Source organism: Lissotriton vulgaris, chromosome 8, assembly GCF_964263255.1.
Source record: "Lissotriton vulgaris chromosome 8, aLisVul1.2, whole genome shotgun sequence".
In the NCBI taxonomy this organism is placed as follows: Eukaryota; Metazoa; Chordata; class Amphibia; order Caudata; family Salamandridae; genus Lissotriton; species Lissotriton vulgaris.
Genome location: NC_141696.1, coordinates 1,548,861,481 through 1,548,879,605, shown reverse-complemented (window position 1 = coordinate 1,548,879,605; position 18,125 = coordinate 1,548,861,481). Strand labels below are relative to the sequence as shown.

The window sequence follows — 18,125 nt, the reverse complement described above, 5'->3', positions numbered from 1 at the left end:
CAACACCCAAATCTGGGGCTGGAGATGGGATCATATATGGGAAGAAATGCTATCCCTCTATGCGGATGATATTCTATTGTACCTAGCCCACACAGACGAAACGTATATTTTGTGAACAAGTGAGATCTTAAATATTTATGGCAACTTCCCCAGCCTTGGGATTAACTGGGTGAATTCCCAGATATTACAGGCGGGCGGGCATCTGGAAGGGACATAATTGTAAAAATACCTGCTTGTTTTGAAATCTGCTGCGGGGGATACAGGTGGGGGGGAGACTGTGAATTTATTGTTGATCCTATTTTTAAAAATTTGCCTGCTTGAATTTTGCTGCAGGGAATTACTGGAAGTTGTCAGAGCGTGGGATCAAGGGAGGTAAAGATTTTCCTTCTTGGCATTGTGCCATTAGAGCTGCCATTTTTGTGCATTGTAGTGGTTTGCTCGGCAAGCCTTAAATGAGGGACGAGGCACAGAAGAGCCACTGGGGCAGCAAAGGCATGCCTAAGGCAAGCGGGTCTGCACCCTTCTGGGACCAGGAATGCTGCCCTTACCCCATCAGATAAGGTAACCATCATGTGGCCAATTAGAAACACTTCATACTCAACCAGCCACTTCCTGTATGCATGCCTTTGACAATAATCTTCCATCACGGTCTTGCAACTACTGCAGTTGGTTATCGCAGGTGGGATTGAGTCATTCCCAGGGATCTCATATATCCTACGCAAGCTAGACATATCTGAGGCTAGTCCGGACACAATGTTTCTCATAGAGACTTGGCTGTCAGAGGACTCTGGGCCCAATGTCACTCAAGCTCTTCCCCCAGGCTACCGCATTATAAGGCTGCATAGACAGGGAAACGTTGGCGGTGGAATCGCTATTATCTATTGGGAGTCACTTAATGCATTTCATCTTTGCCCACCATCTCTAATTGCAAGAGCTTAGCTTTTTCTCTAACCTTAGGTTGTACCTTCACTTTTGCCGAATCCTCATATCTAGACCCCTATACCAAATTCCTTCAAACCCTCCCAGAGGCAGTTGCTGGGTTGGCTGTGGATAGGCTTAATTTCTCTTTACCCAGAGATTTTAATCTCCGCATGGATGACCTGCATGGTAGTGCTTCTAAAATGATATTGCATGATATGGCCTCCCTACAGCTACTGCATTAAATTTATTAAATGTAGGGTCTGTCTAATAATAAAGGTCATACTAGTGGTCTGGTGTTTCGCAATCCCTGGAATCTTCAGGACCACACCTCTCTTCCTCTACCTTGGTCAGACCAATTTCTTAAGCACCCTTATCCTCCCCATTTCCTCCCCCATCCTCCTTCCCTGGTTAAACGGCTGAAACGTCATTGGGCCAAACTTCATTGCATCCAGATGGGCTTCCGCCCTCAACGCAGCACAGAATCAGCGCTGTTGGCGGTGATCAAGGAGGATCCGCAGCTATCGTTCTGCTAGACTTCATTGCTGTGTTCGATACCATCGACCATCCCACTCTTTTGCAGAGGATTCGTGGACAGGGCATTTGATTGGCTTTCCTCCTTCTTTGAGAATATTACTATTTAGGTTCAGGATCAGTCCTGCCTTTCAATCTCCCTGAGCCCCACTCCGTTCAATCTCTATCTACATCAGGAGTTGCAGAACCTCCTGTAAAAGGCTTGAACGTGCCTGGAGGAGAGAGCAGACAGAAGAAAGCCGGGCTAATTACAAAAGAGAGATGAGAAAATACAAAAGTGCACTGAAGGATGTCAAAAAGATTTTCTTTAGTGATAAGATTGAGAGGGCAAGTAACTCTCCAAGAGAATCCTTTAAAATTTTTAAAGAACTCCTCAAAGCCCCAGTCCCGCCAGTCGTGCACGTCAACCCTAAAGACAAATGTGAAGAACTGGCTAGTTTCTTCCATTCTAAAATAGATACAATCCTATCCTCTCTGCCCGCTATGCCTCAAATCTCCGAGTCGGCTACTGGGCCTATAAGCTGCCCGACCGAACTTGTCTCTTTTGGCCCCTTCTCGGAGGAGGAGGTTACAAAGGTCTTGGTGGAGATGAAAAGTGGATCTCCGAGCGATCCAGTGCCTATGAAACATCTTAAACTTGTGGCTAATACTCTGTCAGCTCCTCTTACTGACCTTGTCAACCTCTCTCTCTCTCATGGTATAGTCCCTCAGAGATGGAAAAAGGCAGTAGTAAAAGCCCTATTGAAAAAACCAGGCCTGGATCCCGCCAATCTGACCAACTTCAGGCCTATCTCGCTTCTGCCGGGGTTTTCTAAAATCGCAGGGAAGCTGGTTAACCGTCAGCTCTCTTACTATCTTGAGTCCAACCACCTGTTGGGAGACTCCCAGACTGGTTTCCGTCCCGGCCAAGGAACGGACACAGCCCTGCTGGCGGTAGTGGAGGAAGCAAGGAGCACTCTTGATGCTGGAGGATCAGTGGCAGTGATCCTCCTGGACTTGAGTGCTGCCTTTGACACCGTGAGTCATCAGGTGCTCCTCCAACGCCTGTCAGAGGTAGGTGTCTCAGGGACGGCCCTGAAATGGTTGGGATCTTTTCTCTCCAACCGTTTCTACCAAGTCTGGGAAGGGGCAGAGCAGTCTTCCCTATTCCCTCTTCAATGTGGAGTCCCTCAGGGCTCATCGTTGAGCCCTACTTTGTTCAATGCATATATGACTCCACTTGAAAGAGTGGTAGCCCCCTCGGGGTTGAAGATCATCAGCTATGCTGATGATACTCAGCTGGTGGTGGGCCTCACTCAGCTGGCGGAACAACCCAACTTGTTGCATGACTGCCTGGCTAATGTCTATCAATGGATGTCCAACTCAGCTCTGAAGCTCAATGGAGGAAAAACTGAGCTGATGCTCTTGGGCAACCCCAGTCCCTCCATCATTGCCAGCTGTTGGCCCCGGTCTCTTGGCGACCCTCCATCTCCCAAGAAGGAGATCAAGTCCTTGGGAGTATGGTTGGAGGAAGATCTGTCCTTTAGGACCCACGCCAGAAAGACCGCGGGGGTTTGCTTCGGTCTACTGAAGTCTGCCCGAAAGGTACTCCCACTGCTTCCGGATCCAGCTAAGAAGCTTTTGATGCGTGGTTTAATCCTTTCAAGGCTTGACTTTGGTAATGCCCTGTTTCTTGGTGCCCCTGAAGCCACCTTTAAAACCCTCCAACAGGTGCAAAATGCAGCTGCCAGAGTTTTGATGGAGATCCCTAGAAGGCAGTCTGCTGCCCCGGCCCTGAAAGCACTTCACTGGCTCCCTGTTAAGGAGCGGGTGAAATTCAAGGCGTTGTGTACGGCCCATAAAATTCTTCATGGCAAAGGCCCCCCCATCCTTTTTAATATGGCCCGTCCTTATAAACCTCCCCGCCTTTTGCGCTCAGACCAGCAACATCTTTTGCAATCTGCGAGAGTCAGGAGAGCTCGGACTGGGGGCAGGCGCTTCTCGGTACAGGTGGCATCTCTGTGGAATTCTCTGCCCCTTAAGATTCGCTCAGAGCACAAGATCCTAGTATTTAGGAAACTTCTTAAAACCTACTTGTTTCCACAGTAGTGAGCTATCGAGTTCCTCCTTCTTTGGTCTGTTGCGCCGGGATGCCCCCGGGTAAGCTGAGCGCATTACAAATTTCATATAATAATAATAATAATAATAATAATAATAATAACATCCCCTTGCTCACATTTTGCACTCCTAGGGGTTGTCATTGGTTTCTTATGCTTGAGACACCCAGTTGGTTATGTCAATCTCCCCTGACTCTGGCTCAGGCCAGCTATCACCGACTCCTTGTCTTCAGGAAGTAGCCAGCTGGATGGCTGGTTGTAAATAAAAACTCAAGGAAGACTAAACAGAGTCCTGTTGCTGGGTAACAATCTCAGCAACTTTGCTCTGAGCCCTCGCTCACACTGTCTGAGCAAACCTTCCACTCACAAAACCTCAATAAAGAACCTTGGGATTTGACTTGACTCTGGTCTTACCGTGGACCATCAAGCCAAAATACTTGCTGCACACTGCTACAGCATCCTGAGACTATGGTGGAAGGTCTTTAACCTACTGCCTTCCACCACCAGAAGAGTGATAATTTAGGCCATTGTGCTTTCCTGACTCGACTACGGGATGCTCGGTTTCTGGGCTCACCCCTCTATGTCGTCAGGAGTCTGCAGAATGTTGCTGCATGCCTACTGACAATCATTTCAAACACCAATCGGCCACCAAGGCTCAGAGAGATCTACACTGGCTTCCAGTGGAACACCAAGAGACTCTCTACAGTATTCACAGGGCAATTAATAGAAAGTGTCCTTCCTTGTTGAGATCATTAGCCTCTACTGATCTCCCTGGGAGCCCTCAGATCTTCATCAGCACACCTACTGAAGATCCACTTCCTTTCTGGACCCCAGACTTTGGAACACTCTACCACTGAAACTGGCCTTAAAGACCTGGCTTTTCTGCGACTGATCTTCAATCAATCAATCAATCAATCAATCAATCAATCAATTAATCAAGAGTTTGTAAAGTGCTGCTACTCACCAATGAGGGTCTCAAGGTGCTGAGGGGTGTGGGAGGGTTGCTGATCCGTATGGGTGTGGAGTTTCAGTCAAAGATCCAAGTCTTGAGGTCCTTCCTGAACTGGGTCAACAACGCAGATTGCCTAAGTTGGAGGGGTAGGGTGTTCCAGGTCTTGGCGACGAGACAGGCGAAGGATCTTCCTCCAGTTCTGGTTTTGTGGATCCGTGAGATGGAGGCTAGGGTGAGATGGGGGAGCGAAGTTGTCTGGCGGGTGTGTGGAAAGTGAGGCAGTGGTTGAGATATGTTAGTCCTGCGTAGTAGAAGGCCTCATGGGCGTGAGTGAGTAGCCTGAAGGCAATTCTCTTGTTGATAGGGAGCCAGTGGAGTTGTTGGAGGTGATGTGTCATGTGGCTGTGGCAGGGATGTTGAGGACCAGTCTGGCTGTGTTTTGGAATTCTGTAGCTCCCTCAGTTGTTTCTGGGTGATGCCAGCATACAGTGCATTGCCATAGTCAATCAATCAATCAATAAAAACTTTATTACGGTTATTTTGCAAACGTTAAAAAGTACATATACAATATACAATTCTTATCACACAAAAAGATGTAAACACATATCATGTAAAGTGCCAAAAGTGAAAAAATATGCTTTCTTCCACAGAATAAGGTCAGAACAGAAAATGAAAGTATAAATAATACAAAATTCACAGTGAGTCATACTGGTCCAGACACTTTCTCAGTTCAACAGTTAGTTTTAAAAATTCCTTAATTTGGAGGCTACTGTCACTATGCAAAAGTTGTAAATACATTAGTGCTGGTCTGATTTGTGTAAAATTAAGTTTTTTTTAAAAGTGTTACCAGGTAGCGCTTGCGTGGGAATTCATAAAACTTACATAAAAATATAAAATGCAGCATATCCTGCGGAGACTTTTCGTCGAAGCCGCACGGTGCTGCCAATTTGTTAAAAATGTCTGTTTTTGGTCTGATCAGCAGATGATGGAAAAGATTTAACCTAAACCTCTTCATGGGAGGTCAATGAGCCAGCCAGGTACGGTTCTATGGTTTAACAAGTTTTCAGCATGGCAGATTTCCTCACGCTTTGTTTCTGAAGCTCCACATCCTCCCTCTGGATCCTCCTATCCAGAAGGAAGGCCCGTTGAATGAGCTCCAGATCCCTTTTTACAATTTGGCTTGGGTATTCAAACAGTTCTAGACGACCAAGCCTAGCAAAGTTGGATTTTAGATATTTTAACCAAGGGGTACACATTGCCTTATCCTGACTCAAAAAGTCCCTCACAATCAAATGCGTTAGTGGTATATCTTGGTTCAACCACAGTTTTAGCCAACAAGTCAAGGGACGTAGGCAAAACAAATCACTTAGATATTGCTTCCCTAACTCTTCATGTACTTCAAGATTGGGGGGGCCTACCGGGACACACAGGAGATGCTTCAGAAAAGAGTTTTCAGCAATCTGCAGGTGCTCACCCCCAACATACCCCCAGATTTCACTCCCATAAATGGCAGTTGCCACTGGCTTTGCATTATACAGTTTCAGCATGGCACAAATAGGTTTTTTCCCCAATTCGGCAGCAAAATTAAAAATGGAAGCATTCACCCTCACAAGTTCTCCTTTCTTTTTTGCAAGGTGAGGGGCCCAATTAAGTTTGGTATCAAAAAGAACCCCGAGGTAAGAGAACGTTTTTGTTAAAGGGATTACAGTTTCATCAATTTTAAAGGTGAAAGTCCTTCTTGGTTGCTGGCCTACTTGCACGACAAATGATTTTGAATTGTTAACCAAAAGATCTCTATCTGTCATGAACAATTTAAAAGCATTTAGGAGGGATTGGAGTCCCCTCTCAGTTTTCGAAATTAAAACCGCATCATCTGCGTACAGGAGTATAGGAATTCCCCGCCTACCGACTCTTGGGCAATCTGCCGGGACGTTCTGAAGCACGTTATCTAGCTCATTGATATAAAAATTAAAAAGGAAGGGGGCCAAGATGCATCCTTGGCGAACACCCTTTCCAATGTTAAAATTATTTGTTTTTACTCAGATCTTGGGAATATCTCAAGTTAGCTCTGGTGTTGTTATGCAGATCAGCCAAGAAACCAACCAAACCACTATCTACCCTCTTCACCCTCATGGACTGCCACAGCTTTCCCCTGTTAACACAGTCGAAAGCTGAGGACAAATCCATGAAGGCAAGATGGATGGTGCCCCTTTGCACTACAGTGTACTTACTTAATATTAAAAAGAAATTCAGGCACTGAGTTATTGTAGAGCGACCACTACAGAAACCATACTGAGAAATGGACATAATGTTTTTTTTCCACTGCCCATTCAGATAGTCTCTGCAATACCATTCTTCCTACAATTTTAACCATAGAGTCTATTAATGAAATGGGTCTGTAACAATGTGGGCTACCTTTGTCCCCCTTCTTAAAAACCGGGACAATTGTAGAAACACCCCATGATTGCGGACACCCATCTTTCACAGCAGCATTAAAAACAGACTCTAGTATGGGTGCCCAGAAGTTGGGCTCGCACTTAAATAGGTCTGGCGGGATCCCATCAGGCCCTGGGGCTTTCCCAGCTGTTAGTCCAACAATGCCCTTGATAACCTCACCTCTATTAAGACTAATCATTTCACCACCATTGACTGAAGGGGCAGTATTATGAGACTCATCCAACAAGCAACAATACAATTTCTTAAAATGTTCTTCCCAGTCCTCCTTAGGTATATGGCATTCTAATCCGTCGCCCTGCTCCTGGGCCAAAAAAGGTTTCGTCATCACTGCCCAGAATCCAGTGCTACACTGCAGAGTAGTTGGACCAGGAATCTCACTCCATGCCTCTGCCCTAAGGGATTCCTTGTGACTGGCAATAATAGTTTTATAATTCTTCCGGCATAGCTGAACTTTTGCCTTTATTCTTGGTTTGGTAGCCAGTGCTAATCTTAAATTTCTGGCTGCTTTTGAGCATTTATGATTAAACCATTTAGGTCCCTTGATCTCCAACTTCTTTACAGGAGCTGACAACAGCTTTAAAACCTTAACCCATAGATTTTGAAAAGCACTAAGGACATTGTTTGGCTGTGCGTATTCTTGCATACAGACCATAATCTCATCTGCACAAGCGACTTTAATCTCTTTGTACAGCAGGTCTGGGGTGATCTTGGACCATCTTAATCGCCGTCTCCCATCTGTCGTACTCACCCTACCTGTAAGGTGATTCAATCCTTCTTTGACTGACCATGGGCCCCTCATGTGTACAGTGAGTGGATTGTGATCGCTAAATTCACAGTCATCAATAATAAAGGAATCCACAAAGGACTGCATTGATGATGTTAAAAATACATAATCAATGAAGGTTCCCCTCCCGTGACCCTTAAAGGTCGGTGTCTCAAAAAGCATAGTAGGGTCCAACAGTGCCATTGTCGCTGTTAAGTCCAAATCATTAAGCATATAATTTAAATGTTCCCCCTCAATTGTGTGTTCTAGGTGAAAACCCTCGGAACGCGCACAGTGCAGATCCCTGATACACTTAAAGAGGGGGTCCCCGCAGGGATGAACATTAAAATCAGATTATGCGAGCAGTCCTTCATTGAACTACTAATGAAAGCATTCAATGCTACTATCTGGCTAAGGGCTGAACAAGAATTAATAGCATTATAAAAATTAACCACACCGGCCATACAGTTTTTCCCCAATAAGACTAAACCGATAATACCAGTATTGCATGTTGAGACTCTACGTACTTTGCAGGATAATGCAACAGAAACAAACGTAACCATTCCCCCCTTGGGTCTGCCCCTAATAGTTGCTGTTGCAGGGACATAAAAAGCTGTGTACCCTTCGAGAAAATGGTTGCATTCAATGGACCAAGTCTCCTGCAGGCAGATGATTTGATACTGCTTAATGTACCTGATCCAGTTACAATCCTCCATCTTAGTGCCCAGGCCCGCAATGTTCCATGAGATTACATTGTTCTGCCTCGTTTTTAGGCAAATTATCTCTTTGCAACCCACTTCCTCCAATCAAGTCTGTTGGTGATGAGTGGGTGGGTGATCATCTTTCTGGATTCTGTGGGTAGCCATCTAAATGTCTTTCAAAGCTGGCTAAGCGTGTGGAAACAGGACCAAGATACGGCGTTGATTTGGCTGCTCATTGAGAGCGAGGAGTCCAGTTGATGCCATGGTTGTGTGCGTGGTCTGTAGGGGTGGGAGAGGTTTCTCGTGTGGCGGGCCACCAGGATTCGTCCCAGGCTGAGAGTCTGGGTCCCAGGAGGAGTACTTCGGTCTCATCCGAGATGAGCTTGAGGCAGCAGTCTAGCATCCAGGTAGCAACTGCCTTCATTCCGTTGTGAACGTTGATTTTGGCAGCTGTGGCGTTTGTTAGGGGGATAATCAGCTGGGGGTCCTCTGCGTACGAGACGATGTTGAGTCTGTGGCTTTTGATGATTGCTGCGAGGGGAGCCATGTAGATGCTGAAGAGGGTGGGGCTCAGGGAGGAGCCCTGGGGAACTCTGCAGCTTCTCTCTGTAGGTTCTGAGAGGAACAGGAGTAATCAGACTCGCTGTGTTTAGGCGGATAGGAAGGAGTAGATACAGTCCAGTGCCATGTCGTGGATGCTGGCGTTGTGGATGCCATCGTTGTGGAGCCTCATGATTAGGGTGCGATGGGAGATGGTGTCGAAGGCGGTCAAGAGGTCCAGTTGGATGAGGGCAGCAGCTTCACCCAATATGAGGAGGAAGCGGATGTCGTTGGTGGCAGAGAGGAGTGCGGTCTCGGACTGTGGTTGCTTCGGAAGCAGGATTGGGAGGTGTCCAGGACTTGGTCATCTTCGATGAAATCTGATAGCTGGACGTTGATGCCCTTCTTGATGACCTTGGCTGGCTAGGGGAGGAGGGAGATGGGACTGAGGTTATTGAGGTCTGTCGGGTTGGGGACGTTTTTTTCAGAAGGGGGTTGATCTTGGCGTGTTCCCTGTCATCTGGGAGGGTGGCGGTTTCAATGGAGCAGTTGATCTTCTGCAACAGTTTTATCTCGTTCCCTTCAGTGTTTATGGCAGCGCTGGGAGACCTTCGCGTAGCCATGCGATATACAAGACCTCAGGAATAGAATAGCATGCTGTGGTAGGAAAAACAGCCGCCGATGTTTGATGCTTGGATTTTCTTCAACCCTTTGCAGCAAAACCACCTCTAAGGGACAAGAACTGTAATTGCCACCATTTGGCAGGTTAGAACTACCAGAAGAGGAGTTCAGGGGTTGCAGATAAAGTCCCGGATAAAGATTATTATTATTATTATTATTATTATTATTTATTTTTGTAAAGCGCGTAGTCACCCGGAGGTATCCCAGCGCTGGGAACCCTAATTCTACAGACCAGTGGGCCAGGAGCAGAGAGAGCAGAATGAAGGAAGGGATGAAGATTCAGAAAGAGGAGAGGGCATAGAAAAAAGCTAGGGGAAGAGATGAGTCTTTAGCTGCTTCCTGAAGCGCAGATATTGTGATTCAAGTCGCAGGTCGCGAGGGAGTGAATTCCAGAGGCGAGCAGCCTGTACCGAAAAGCGTCTTCCTCCTGATCGGGCTTTCCTGAATCTTGGGGTATTGACGAGGTTTTCTGCGTTTGAACGGAGGGATCTAGTGGTTTTATAAGGGGTGATAAAGTTGCTAAGGACTGGGGGGCCTTAGTTATGCAATGTTTTGTGGACGAGGCATAAGGCCTTGAATTTGACTCGCTCCCTTATGGGGAGCCAATGAAGGAGTTTGAGAGCAGGTTTAGCAGATGATCTGGCCGGGGTGTTAGTGATAATAAAGATGGCCCGGAGACTTCTTAACAGGATGCAAGCTGACACAAGCCCTTGGAGAACCTTGGCAAGCCGGATGTGGAATGCAAAAGTCTAGTCCTTTCACTGCTAAAGACAGAAGCAGCAAGCAGTAGGCGAGCACAACAAAGCAACAAGCAGAGTGGAAGTTCCCCTTCCACAGCATCCAGCTCTTCTGAAGTGATCAATCAATCAATCAATCAGTCAGTCAAGACACTTGTAAAGCGCACAACTTACCCGTAAGGGTCTCGAAGCCCTGGGGGGCAGGGGGTGCTGCTACTGATCGAAGAGCCAGGTCTTGAGGAGTCTTCTGAAGGCCAGTATGTCTTGGGTCTGCCGCAGGTTGGTGGGGAGGGTGTTCCAGGTCTTGGTGGCGAGGTGGGAGAAGGATCTGCTGCCGGCAGTCCTTCTTTGGATGTGGCGGACTGGTGCGAGGGCAAGGCTGGCGGAGCGGAGCTGGCAGGTGGGGGTGTAGAAGCTGAATCATCTGTTGAGGTATGCTGGGCCGGTGTTATGGAGAGCTTTGTGCGCGTGGATGAGGAGCTTGAAGGTTATCCTCTTGTTGACAGGGAGCCAGTGCAGGTCTCTCAGGTGGGGTGTGATGTGGCTGCGGCGGGGGATGTTGAGGATCAGACGTGCCGAGGCGTTCTGGATGCGTTGCAGTCATCTCAGGAGCTTGGCCGACGTTCCTGCGTAGAGGGCATTTCCGTAGTCCAGCCTGCTAGGGAGGTGCGCCTGGGTGACTTCTTATAGTTCCGATGGGGATCCACTTGAAGATCCTGCAGAGCATTCGGACGGTGTTAAAGCAGGTTGAGGAGACGGCGTTGACCTGCTTAGTCATGGAGAGTGTGGAGTCGAGGATGACCCCTAGGTTGAGGGCGTGGTCGCTGGGTGTCGGGCTATTCCTAGTGTTGTCGCCCACCAGGAGTCTTCCCAGGCTGATGGGGTGGAGCCGAGGATGAGGGCCTCCATCTTGTCCGAGTTCAGTTTCAGTCGGCTGTTGCTCATCCATTTGGCGACGGCCTTCATTCCTTCATGGAGGTTGGTTTTGGCGGTGTGAGGGTCTTTGGTGAGGGAGAGGATCAGCTGGGTGTCGTCGGAGATGATGTTGAGGTCGTGCTGTTGGGCGACATGGGCGAGAGGTGCCATGTAGATGTTGAACAGCATCAGCTTGAGGGAAGAGCCCTGGGGTACGCCGCAGATGATCTCAGTGGCATAGGAGCGGAAAGGGGGAGAGGCGGATGCTCTGAGTTCTGCAGGAGAGGACGGATGTGGTCCAGTCCAGGGCCTTCTCTTGAATCCCGGCATCGTGTAGGCGTGTTGGTAGTGTGCGGTGGCAGAACGTGTCAAAGGCGGCTGACAGGTCCAGGAGGTAGAGGGCCGCTGTTTCTCCGTTGTCAAGCAGGGTCCTGATTTAATCGGTGGTGGCAATGAGGGCTGTTTCAGTGCTGTGGTTGCTGCGGAAACCGGACTGGAACAAGTCGAGGATGCTGTTCTCCTCGGGGTAGCGGGTCAGTGGTTTGTTGACGATCCGAAGATATAGTGTCAAAGCTCCAGTACTTCTACCAGTTTCTGCCTTTGAAGTAGGCAAACTTCAAAGGAAAGTCTTTGTATTGGATATGGTCCTGCCTTTCCCTGACCTGCCTCCAGATACACTACATGGGTAGGAGACAGCTCTGTGTGAGAACAGGCACATCCATATTCAGGTGTCAGTGACAACTCCTCCCATCACTCTAGCTCAGGAAGACCCATCAGCATAGTGAAAGGTCATCAGTATATGCAGGGCACACCTCAGCTCCTTTGTGTGACCGTCTACAGTGAATGCACAAGCATCCCAACTGTCACCCTCCCTCAATCAATCAATCAATCAATCAAGCATTTATATAGCGCACTACTCACACAGAGGGTCTCAAGGCGCTAGGGGAGGGGGGTCCGCTACTGCTCGAACAGCCAGGTCTTGAGTTGCTTCCTGAAGGCGAGGTGGTCCTGGGTCAGGCGGAGGTGGGTCGGGAGGGAGTTCCATGTCTTGGCGGCGAGGTAGGAGAAGGACCGTCCCCCTGTGGTGGCTCTTCGGATGCGGGGGACGGCGGCGAGGGCGTGGCCGGTCGATCGAAGCTGGCGTTTGGGAGCGTAGAAGTTGAGGCGGCTGTTGAGGTATCCTGGGCCTTGGTTGTGTAGGGCTTTGTGTGCGTGGGTGAGGAGTCGGATGGTGATTCTCTTGTTGACCGGGAGCCAGTGCAGGTCTCTCAGGTGTCCGGAGATGTGGCTGCGACGGGGGATGTCCAGGATGAGTCGTGCTGAGGCGTTCTGGATCCGCTGGAGTCTCTTCTAGAGTTTGCCGGTGGTTCCGGCGTAGAGGGTGTTGCCGTAGTCCAGACGGCTGGTGACGAGGGCCTGGGTGACCGTCTTCCTGGTCTCGGTGGGGATCCACCGGAAGATCTTACGTAGCATGCGAAGGTTGTTGAAGCACGACGAGGAGACGGCGTTGACTTGTCTGGTCATGGAGAGGGAGGAGTCCAGGATGAAGCCCAGGTTGCGTGCGTGGTCTGTTGGTTTGGGTGCGCTGCATAGGACGGGGGGCCACCAGGAGTCGTCCCAGGCGGAGGGTGAGGATCCCAGGATGAGGACTTCCGTCTTGTCCGAGTTCAGTTTCAGGCGGCTGTTCTTCATCCATTCGGCTACCTCTTTCATCCCTTCGTGGAGGTTGGCTCTGGCGGTGGCGGGGTCGTTGGTGAGGGAGAGGATCAGCTGGGTGTCGTCGGCGTAGGAGATGATGTTGAGGTTGTGCTGGCGTGCGATGTCTGCGAGGGGGCTCATGTAGACGTTGAAGAGGGTTGGACTGAGCGAGGAGCCTTGAGGAACGCCGCAGATGACTTCGGTAGCTTCAGATCTGAACGGGGGGAGGCGGACTCTCTGTGTCCTTCCGGCGAGGAAGGAGATGATCCACTCCAGTGCCTTCTCCTGGATTCCGACGTTGCTGAGTCGCTGCACTAGTGTACGGTGGCAGACATTGTCGAAGGTCGCGGAGAGGTCTAGGAGGATGAGGGCTGCTGTTTCTCCGTTGTCAAGCAGTGCTCGGATGTCATCGGTGGCTGCGATCAGGCGGTCTCGGTGCTGTGGTTGGCCCGGAAGCCAGACTGCGAGAGGTCGAGGGATCCGTTCATCTCGAGGAAGGCGGCCAGCTGCTTGTTGACGGTCTTCTCGATGACTTTTGCAGGGAACGGGAGCAGCGAGATGGGGCGGTAGTTCTTGAGGTCGGTGGGGTCGGCTGATGGCTTCTTTAGTAGAGCGCTGAGTTTGGCGTGCTTCCAGCTCTCCGGGAAGGTAGCGGTGTCGAAGGAGGTGTTGATGATGTCCCGCAGGTGGGTTGCGATGACAGCGTCAGCCTTGTTGAAGACGTGGTGAGGGCAGGGGTCGGTAGGAGATCCGGAGTGGATGGAGTTCATCGTGCGGACGGTGTTTTCGGTGCTGATCGGGGTCCAGGCGCGGAGGGTGGTGGTGGGGGGCGGTGGTTCGGTCGTGGCGTGCGTCGGTTGAGTGCTGAAGCTGTTGTGTATGTCCGCGATCTTGTTGTGGAAGTAGAAGGCGAGGGAGTTGCAGAGGCCTTGCGAAGGGGTGATGTCGTTGTTTCCGGCGTTGGGGTTGGAGAGCTCTTTAACGATGTTGAAGAGTTCCTTGTTGTTGTGTGCGTTGTTGTCCAGTCGTTCCTTGAATGCGGTTTTCTTGGTTGCGTGGATGAGTTGGTTGTGTTTTCGGGTGGCGAGCTTGAGGGCAGTCATGTTCTCTCGAGGGCTCGGCAGTTCTTCTTGGAGCTCTTGAGTTCGTCGGTGAACCATGGGGCTTTCTTGCTACCGGGTCTGCTAGGCGGGGTCCTCAGGGGGCGAGGTCGTCTGCGCAGTCGCTGATCCACTTTGTGAGGTTTGTGGCCGCTTGGCTGGGGTTCGTTGCTCTGATGGGTGGGTTCTTGCTCAGGGAAGTCGCGAGCTGGTCGGCTGTGATCTTGTTCCAGCTTCTGCGTGCAACCTGTTGCTGGTGGTGGTGGGTCGTGGTCCTTCTGAAGCTGAAGTGGACGCAGCTGTGGTCCGTCCAGTGGAGTCCGGTGGCGTGGCTGAAGGTGATGTCCTTGTTGGATGAGAAGACGGGGTCGAGTGTGTGTCCGGCGTAGTGGGTGGGGGTGGTCACCAGCTGCTTGAGTCCCAGGTTTGCGAGGTTGTCCAGCAGGGTGGTGTTGTTGCGGTCGTTGTTGTTCTCCAGGTGGAAGTTGAGGTCCCCGAGGAGGATGTAGTCAGCGGAGAGGAGGGCGTGCGGGCTGATGAATTCGGCGATGTCTTCGCTGAATTGTGTGCGTGGTCCCAGGAGTCTGTAGATGAGGGTGCCTCTGAGGGTGGTCTTAGGGTTGATGTGGACCTGGAAGTGCAGGTGCTCGGCGGGTGCGAGGGTGTCGTCGGTGTTGGACATGATGCGGATGGTGTTCTTGTGGATGATGGCGATGCCTCCTCCGGTCTGGTTGATGCGGTCCCTTCGGATGATCTTGTAGCCGTCTGGGATGGCGATGGCGATGTCGGGCGCTGAAGAGGCGTTCATCCAGGTTTCCGTGAGGAAGGCGACGTCTGGTGAAGTTGTGTCGAGCAGATTCCAGAGCTCGACGGCGTGTCTGTGGACAGAGCGGGTGTTGAGCAGGATGCATTTCAGGTGGCTGCTGCTGTTTTTGGTCGGTGCTGGAGTAGTGCAGGTCCGGATGCAGGTGAACTTGCAGGAGTGGCAGCAGAAGGGTCCATGTGTGCGTCTCGGGGCGGCTCGGTAGCAGCCTGGGATTCGGCCGGCGTTGAGTGCGTTGAGTTCGGTGGGGTCGCAGGTCCGGCGGGTGGGCTGGTTTCTGCGGGGGCCGGGGTCCTGGCGCTGGGCGCGGTCCAGGCGTGGACGGGCGCAGACGGGCGCACCTTCGGCGCACCTTCGGCGCTCAGTCGGTGCTACCGCTGCGCGGTCGCTCTGGCGGCGTCATAAGAAGGGGGACGGGAGGGCGGGTCAGCTGGGCGGCGGGAGCGGGTCGGCCAATGGGCCGATGGTGGGCGGGGCCTGTGGAGAGCAGCGGCGGGAAAACTGGCGAGCGGGCGGCTCAGCTGTGGCTGGGCCGCTCGGGGGGGCAGGGGTGCGTCGGCGGCGGAAAAAGGCAGCAAAGTCTGGCTAGGCAGGAGCAGGAGGCGGCAGGAGGAGCAAGGGGGTGACCCGGCCTGGTGAGAGGCGCAGCGGTCACTCAGACGAGGATTCCACAGTCAGGCAGAGGCACAGAATGGTAAAGCATGAAAATGCCCACTTTCAAACAGTGGCATTTTCAAACACGCAATTTAAAAACCAACTTCACTAAAAGACGTATTTTTAAATTGTGAGTCCAAGGACCCCAAACTCCAAGTCTCTATCTCTTCCCAATTGGAAGTGACACTTCGAAGAGGTTACAAGGCAGCTCCAATGGTAACCTATGGGAGAGATAGTCCTTGCAATAAAATACATTTAGCAGTATTTCACTATCAGTATATGTAAAACACATCGAACATGTCCTACCTTTTACGTACACTGCACCCCGCCAATGGGGCTACCTTGGGCCTACCTTACATGTAGTAAAAGTGAAGGTTTCAACAACATGGCAGTTTAACACTTCACTCACACACGCTGCAGTGGAAGGCCAGATACATGTTTGCAGGGCTACTTATGTGGTTGGCACAATAAGTACTGCAGGCCCTCTAGTAGCATTTGAATTACGGGCCCAGGGCACACCTAGTGCACTTTAAAATGCACTCAAATATGCCAATCATGGGTAAACCAATCAGCAATACATTTTATACAGAGAGCATATGTTCTTTAGCACTAATCAGCAGTTGTCAAGTGCCAGAGTCCTAAAGTCAACGAAAACAGGTCAGAGAAAATAGAAGGACGAAGGCAAAGGTTTTTGGGATAACCTTGCCAAAGGGACTAGATCCAACATAAATGATGTAGTCCTTGCATATATATTTATTGGGCTCATACCTTTACAGCAGTTGTGCAGATACTGGTTGTGTGTTTTGTCAAATCGATTGACAAGCAGAGAAGTAGTAACTACAGCCTGATTCGTAAATTTCTTGCAGTGTCCTTGGCACAGTCTTGAAGAGGGGATTAACAGCACAGATGAGTATTCTTCGTTCTAGAATCAGCTGATAGCTGCAGTACGGCCGTGACCTTTTACAAAGCAAATGTCATATTGTGACTTCAAGCTCATTTTGCGACTACACTTTGAGGAGGAGCTATTTCACTTTAATGAAACAAAAGGTAAAGACTGACCACATTATCCTAGGTGCATTCATCCACTTATCTATGCCTTCTAATGTACCCTGTGAACAACACTTTATACACAAATCTCTGCATGACGAGCATGGTCACCAAGGATGCAAGTATGAAGGCCTCAGACAAGGGTAAGACATTCTAACTTTATAAATAAGAAAGCAAACGCTTGGGACCTCTTCAAGAATGGCTTGCAACAGCGCAAACACAAGACCACTAGGAGAGTCTATGACCATAATGAAAAAGGACACATCAAATGTAGGCACACAACTCAACAGTATAAAGGAAAACCAGGAGCCACGTCTGAAGACTACAATGCCAGCATTAGAGCTGTGCTCAATAAGGTACCTACACAGTGTAGAGCAGTCAGAGCTACAGCACAATGACACACCAGAGACAGCAGCAGATAAAATGGTCTCTTGCACTCTTCAGACTGTGCTAGCAACAACCATAAAAATGTGCCATTGTGATGGGGGTGAAATTAACAAATTCAATCAACTAAATCATGACTGTGTTATGGATGGTCGCTGATTATCATGAACAGTTCATAAAAAACCTATTGTACAAGCTCCATCCCTTTACAATTATGAAAGTGGTGAGAGTTATTTACAGGGTGAAAGAGATGGCTGAATTTTCTGAATGTTTTAAGATTGGGCAAGTTTTACTGTGCTTTAAATGGGTAAGGAACCCATTAGAGAACATGGCAAGCATGTACAAGTAGGACAATGAGGATATTTGTTTAATAATGAAACATAATAGGAGTAGGAAGTATTATTGAAGATCAATTATCTTTATAAAGGTCTAAAAATGGGGCCTCAGGTATTTTAGAAAGAAGTAAATGAAAACATCAAGACATTTGTGGGTGTTGTTATTTATGTATTTTTTTTTGCATTGCACAAAATTATATTCCAGCACATCGTGGAGCCCGGTGGGGGGGGGGGGGGGGAGGCTGCACTGGCAATGGAGGAAGACGTGCTCGTGTAGAGCTCCGTTGGCGGCTCCCCATGCTGGCCTAAATTATCCACATACACTGAACCACCAAGACAGAATTTTATCCCAACAACAGCTGCATCTGCCCCGAGGCCCCGCTGCAAGTTTCTGCGATTGAGCCGAAATCTCCGCGCCGAGGGCGGCGGCCTTTCCTGAGCCCCGGCGAGACACTGCTGAACAGACGCGCCTGCTCACGCAAGCTCGGGGGACTGGCCCCGTCCACTAGGCCCCACACTGTGGCGCACACCGCACTGATTGCCAACTGCTTTATCGCAGCAGCTGCTCTCTGTCCTACCACGGCCGCGTTGCTTCAGAGACAGCCGCTCGATGCCTGCTGATCTGCCACAGACTCTATGCTGCTACCGACGATCCGATCCCCTGCATACGAACCAGAGGTGAGAGCGGAGGGTCTGCGCAGAGCCATGGTTGGAGCTGGGCAAACATTGGCGGCTGGCGCCGGAGACTGTCTGGGCCCCTCGCGGCGAGCTCCTGCATCGAGTACCCACG

At 50.0% G+C, this 18,125-nt stretch overlaps 1 protein-coding gene across 2 annotated transcripts in view; it reads right to left on the bottom strand.

Moving 5' to 3' along the window:
* LOC147700349 (uncharacterized) overlaps positions 1-18,125 on the bottom strand; it is a 63,798-nt gene that overhangs the window by 9,500 nt on the left and 36,173 nt on the right. Inside the window, exon 4 of one of the 2 annotated variants that reach the window (XM_086935716.1) lies at positions 12,761-12,862. The exons of the other annotated variant lie outside the window; for it this stretch is intronic. The gene's annotated coding sequence lies outside the window, so the exon portion shown is untranslated. The remainder of the gene's footprint in view (positions 1-12,760; positions 12,863-18,125) is intronic. 2 annotated transcript variants of the gene reach the window in all.